This window comes from Nyctereutes procyonoides, unplaced genomic scaffold (assembly GCF_905146905.1).
Source record: "Nyctereutes procyonoides isolate TBG_1078 unplaced genomic scaffold, NYPRO_anot_genome, whole genome shotgun sequence".
Classification (NCBI taxonomy): domain Eukaryota; kingdom Metazoa; phylum Chordata; class Mammalia; order Carnivora; family Canidae; genus Nyctereutes; species Nyctereutes procyonoides.
Genome location: NW_026575128.1, coordinates 18,704,100 through 18,709,925, shown reverse-complemented (window position 1 = coordinate 18,709,925; position 5,826 = coordinate 18,704,100). Strand labels below are relative to the sequence as shown.

Sequence of the window (5,826 nt, the reverse complement as noted above, 5' to 3'; positions counted from 1 at the left end):
ATCCCCTGAAGCTTGAAAGAATATAGTGGAAATCGAATAGAATTACACACAGCCATTAGGAACAGTAATAATAAAGGACTGCCGATATGAAAAAATTATTGAAATGTTATGAAGAATAAAATGAGATAAAAATTTTTGTGCATTCTCAACATTTTAAAATATATTCAGTGCCATTTAAATTATCAAAATGCAAAAGGTAGACTAGAAGAAAATATTGCAACATATATGACCAAAAAAGGATAATAGTCCTATTACTGAAAGGGCTCTTCAAATATGACAAGGAAGGTGCTTGCTTCGGCAGCACATATACTAAAATTGGAACGATCCAGAAAAGATTGGCATGGCCCCTGTGCAAGGATGACATGCAAAGTCGTAAGGCATTCCATATTTTAAAAAATATATGACAAGAAAGGACAAATAACACTCAAGGGCAAAAAGTGTGAAAGGGCAAGTCACGGAAAAAGAAATAAAAATGACAAATAAGTATGAATAAAAAGATTCTCAACTTCAGTAGTGGGTTAAACAAAATGTTTTTGTCTCATTGGATCGGAAAAGATATAAAAAACTGAGCCTTCGGGACACCTGGGGGGCTCAGCGGTGGAGCATTAATCTGCCTTCAGCCCAGGGCGTGATCCTGGAGCCCCAGGATCGAGTCCCACATCAGGCTTCCTGCATGGAGCCTGCTTCTCCCTCTGCCTGTGTCTCTGCGTCTCTTAGAAATATATGTATATATATATATAAAATATACATATAAAGTATATTTCTATATAGAAATATATATACATATAAATCTTTTTTAAAAAAAGGCCTTTTGGGGAAATAATCTAGCAGCACCTATCAAAATCCTAAATGGTCCTCCCTCTAACCAATGGGCCCACTTCTAGGGCTGTATTTCTAGAAATAAAGGAATCCATAATTAAGGATAAATGTTTATTGAAGCATTTTTAGCAAAACTAGGAATGGGAAATAAATTGTTTATTTTTTCTTTAAGATTTTATTTATTTATTCATGAGAGGCAGAGACACAGGCAGAGGGAGAAGCAGGCTCCATGCAGAGAGCCCGACGTGGAACTCGATCCCGGGTCTCCAGGATCAGGCCCTGGGCTGAAGGCCCGGGCTGCCCTAAATTGTTTATTAATAGAGAAATAAGTAAATACATTTTAGTACAGCCACAATTTGGAATATTACGTAGCCATGAGCAAGCACGAGCTGCATGTGTGCATACGCCGCACTGTCCAGGTGGCTGCACGTTAGAACCACCTGCAGGGCTGGCTGTGGATTCTGCTGCCCAGGGCTCACCCACGACAATGAACTCAGATCTCTGGGGGTCGGACCCAGTAGTACTCTTAAAGCTCCCAGGCGTTTCCGACACATAGCCAAGATGGCAAACTATTAACTTCAAGGAATCTCAACCACATTTTGTTAAGTGAAAAGAGTACATTAGGAGATCTATACATAACATAGTGACAATAGGAACCAGGAAGGGAGGGAGGAAGGGAGGGAGGGGAAAGAAGGAAAGAAGGAGCAAACGAAGGAACAGAAGGAGAGCATCAAGAGAGAGGGGTGCTCGTGTACATATGTTCAAACACACATCTACATATTCATGAAGTCTGTGTGTATGTATTTATTCCTAAAAGGATAGATAATAGGTGTGGAACAATACACACTTATTTTAACATCGGTTACCTGTGGAAGTATAAAATTGAAAGGAATCGTAGATTTTATTAATGTTTACATGATACTCTGTGATTGTTTAAGTTTGTATAATAAGCACAGGTTACTTTGTTTAAAAAAAACAAAGTGTTTAAAATTTTGCATATCAGAAAAAAAGGAAAGGAAATGAAAATGCCAACTTCACGGGGTTATACTTTTCCTTCTCCACGTCTGAGACTGTGCAGCCTGAGAGGTGTCTTCTAGGGCAGGTGGTAAATAAACGGGGAGGACCTGTGCGGCCAGCTCCGGGCAGGAGGCGCCAGGAGCCCCGGCCCCGCTCCGCTAGCAGGAGAGCGGGTGTCGCTCACTCGGGGAATTCAAGGCACCGTGACCTTTGGCCTTCACCTCCCTGGGTCTCAGTTTTCCCAGCTATGAAATGGGAGCTAGGCACATCTCTTCCACGTGATTAGGTATAGTAAACACCCAGGTCTCCCGTGGAAAAGACTGAGAAGCAGGGGGATGGGATGAATGTCTGGGTGTTAAGGGTCCGGTGGCACAGAAGAGCATCATTAAAAGTTGCAGCTCTATGCACATTTTACTGTAGAAGAATCTAATGAGAAGCACTAAATCTTGGGATTGGCTGAAATCTGTCCCCAGGGTAAGTCCCTGGATGCCCTTCGGCTGTTTCCAGGGGCAACAGATGGCAGTTGCTACCTTCCCAGCACCAAGGAATCGACACTGGGCTGCGGAAAAGAGTTTTTGCTCTGGTTCTAAAGAGAGAGGTTGGTGCAGGGCCTGGCACATGGTACCCCTTGATCCTGGGGTTGTGGGTTGGAGACCCACGTCGGGTGTGGAGAGGACTTGCGGGTCCATTCCTCTCACTGAGAACTAAGGATCTCTGTGAGAAAATGTCCCAGAAACTCCCCAAGAGAGAAGAAGACCACAAAGGAGTCGATGAGAGACAGTGAGGCATCTCTGGTCCAATCAAAAATATTCAACGAGGGCTCTGGCAGGCTCTGTGCCCAGGGAACAGTGCTCCCCCAGGCCTTGCCATGGCTTCTCACGGTTCTCACATGTAAGGTCTTCTGTCACATATCGCCCAGCGTGAAGGCCCCCCGACGCCCACACCTGAGAGGACATCCCCCCTTTACACGACACCCCAGTGAGCACTTACAAACACCTGTGAACTCCTGAGCGGCCTACGTCGGTGCTAACCCTCTGCCTTTCCAAACACAAACCCCTTGAAGGCAAGGACTAGACCTGCCGTGCTTGCTGCTGCATACCCAGAGCTTGTGTTCGGGAGTGAATGAGATCCCCAAACCCAGCTCCCACCGTGAAGCACTGGGATTCAGACCCCCACCCTCCAACACTATGAAGCCCCTCAGCGAAATGCCAGGCAGGCTCTGTCCTAAAGAATTCACAAAAACAAAACCACGTGTGACTAAGACCAGTAAGGATATTTAAAATAATAATAAATAATAATGATTAACTTTCTCTAAAAAAAAGAAACTAAAAAAAGTATTCACCAAGTATGTTGAAAGGTGGACACTTAGCAGTCGCCTGATTTTTTAAGACTCATCATTCTAGGGGCGCCCGGGTGGCTCAGTGGTTGAGCACCCACCTTCAGCTCAGGTCATAATCCTAGAGGCCTGGGATCGAGTCCCACGTTGGCCTCCCTGCATGGAGCCTGCTTCTCCCTCTGCCTGTGTCTCTGCCTCTCTCTCTCTCTCTCTCTCTCTCTCTCTCTCTGTGTGTGTGTGTGTGTGTGTGTGTCTTGTAAATAAATAAATAATTTCTTTTTAAAAAAAAGAAAGTTGGGAACCCTGGGTGGCACAGTGGTTTAGCGCCTGCCTTTGGCCCAGGGCGCAATCCTGGAGACCCAGGATCGAATCCCACGTCGGGCTCCCGGTGCATGGAGCCTGCTTCTCCCTCTGCCTGTGTCTCTGCCTCCCTCTCTCTCTCTCTCTCTGTGAATATCATAAATAAAAATTAAAAAAAAAGAAAGTTTTACTCTTCATAGTACATTATGATACTATCTACCTCTTTGCCGACCGAAACAGGTGGAGAAAGAAAGCTTCTCTGAGGTTCCCAACTTTCTAAGAGCAGGAGGGAGGGTGGGGCAGGGGGGAGGGAGAGGGAGAGAGAATCTTAAGCAGACTGCACACCCAGCGCAGAGCCTGAGGTGGGGCTTGATCTCACAACCTGAGATCAAGATGAGCTGAGATCAGATGCTCAACCAACACGGGTGCCCCCCAGGCATCCCTGCCCGAGGTTTTTAAAGGTGGGGGCTCCAGGTAGAAGAAGCAAATGGCATCCTCCTCTCTGCATCCCAGGAAAGCACCGGGAGCACTTCCCCGTTATCACAGGGATGCAGTGCTGGTGAGTCATAGCTCAGAAGGCAGCCTGCAGCGGGATGCCCCAGGAGCAGCCCTCATGCTGCAGCTGCAGCTCTTCCACTTCTTCTCCAGAACAGCCCAAATCTAATCTGTGTGCTGATTTTCAGAGCATGGGAGAGACAGGCTTTCTCTGTCGCTGACAAGCAAAGACTCAGTGACCATCTGCCAGTAGAAGAGACTCACCCTTTCTCGGAAAGACCGTAGCATAGTCAACGTTAATCCCACAAACACTCATGAGTGCCCAGCAGGCACAGTGCTAGGGACTCAAGCACGGGAACGAGGGGGAGTGATGCTCTTGATCCTCCCCAACCTCCAAACTCCATAATTCTGGGACTTTGTTGAGGACTAGAAAGAAGGAGCAGGTGCGGTGGCAAGATCTGAAAGGTGACAAGTAATAACCCTAGACGCTGAGGAATCTTAGAGGGCGTGTGTATTAGTGGTGCGTTGGGGGAGGTGCCTTTGCAGAGAGCAGCACCTTGAAAAAGTGTGTTGCGTCCTGAGACAGAGGAGAGGTTAAGATAATTCTCATGAGTTGGAAGGACTACATGCCCATTGCACGTGTCACACAAGTGCTTGATACAGGGCCTTGCCCACACCAGGAACACACGTGCATACAGGTGCATGCCCCGCGGGAGGCATGGCAGGCAACGCAGGTACAGAGGTGGAAAGACTCACCTATGTTCTCCAGTTACACAGGGGGCACTTTGCTCACCGTCCTAATGTTCTTTCTTCCACTTCTTCCAGAATCCCTTCTGAAATGAAACAGAAAGCAAAATATTTTAAAACACTGTGATTTGCACGTTGTAACTGGTTTTCTGCCAAAATAGTTTCACCCTTTTAATTTGGTCTCTGGGTTTTTAAAAGTCTCTTCTTCTTCTCTGTAAATTTTGCATTTGTCCTTTTCAATACTTCCGCCTTCTCCCAGCCAAGTAAGGTAGCACTGAGCCCATTCGCCCTTCCCTTTTTCATCAGTAACTACCACAGGCACCATTAGAACCATATTTGAACAGGTTCCAAACTCTGTTACTCAAAAGCCATTCATTCACTCAACAAACATTTATCGTAGAAGGAAAATCCTCATTTTTAGTTAATATATATAAATAGCATACTTTATGAGGCATAAGCAAACACTAACTTTAAGCTTAAAATTTTATATCAAGTGATGCTTGGGTGGCTCAGCGGTTGAGCATCTGCCTTCAGCTCAGGTCATGATCCCGGAGTCCCGGATTGAGTCCCACATCAGGCTCCCTGCATGGAGCCTGCTTTTCTCTCTCTCTCTTTCTCTCTCTCTCTCTCTCTCTCTCTCTATGTCTCTCGTGAATAAATAAATAAAATCTTTAAAAAAAATTTTATATCAAGAAAATATAGAAGTGTCTTGGTCATGGTAATCATGTCACAACGTATACATATATCAAACCATCACATTGCCACCTGAGATACATTCAGTCTTTTTTTAAATAGATTTTATTTATTGGAGAGAGAGAGAGAGAGAGCAAGCTTAGGCAGGTGGAGCAGCAGAGGCAGAGGAAGAAGCAGCCTTCCTACTGGAGCCCGACATGGGACTCGATCCCAGAATTTGGGGATCATGACCTAAGCCCAAGGCAGACACTTAACTGATTGAGGTACCCAGGTGCCCCTACATTCAATCTTTACTCGTCTGTCAATTCTACCTCAATTAAGATAGGGTCGGGGGAAGAAAATACAAAGTTTTTTGAGAAGCTGTGCCAAGTCAAAGCCTGTTAGTCTTAGGTTCTATTGCTGTCCTGCTGAACTAGTAA

At 45.6% G+C, this 5,826-nt stretch overlaps 1 non-coding gene across 1 annotated transcript; it reads left to right on the top strand.

The window, feature by feature from the left end:
* The first annotated feature begins 285 nt into the window (after nt 1-285).
* On the top strand, nt 286-392 carry LOC129520961 (U6 spliceosomal RNA). The gene has a single exon (XR_008666724.1). It is a non-coding gene; the product is annotated as a U6 spliceosomal RNA (small nuclear RNA).
* The last annotated feature ends 5,434 nt before the right edge of the window (nt 393-5,826 follow it).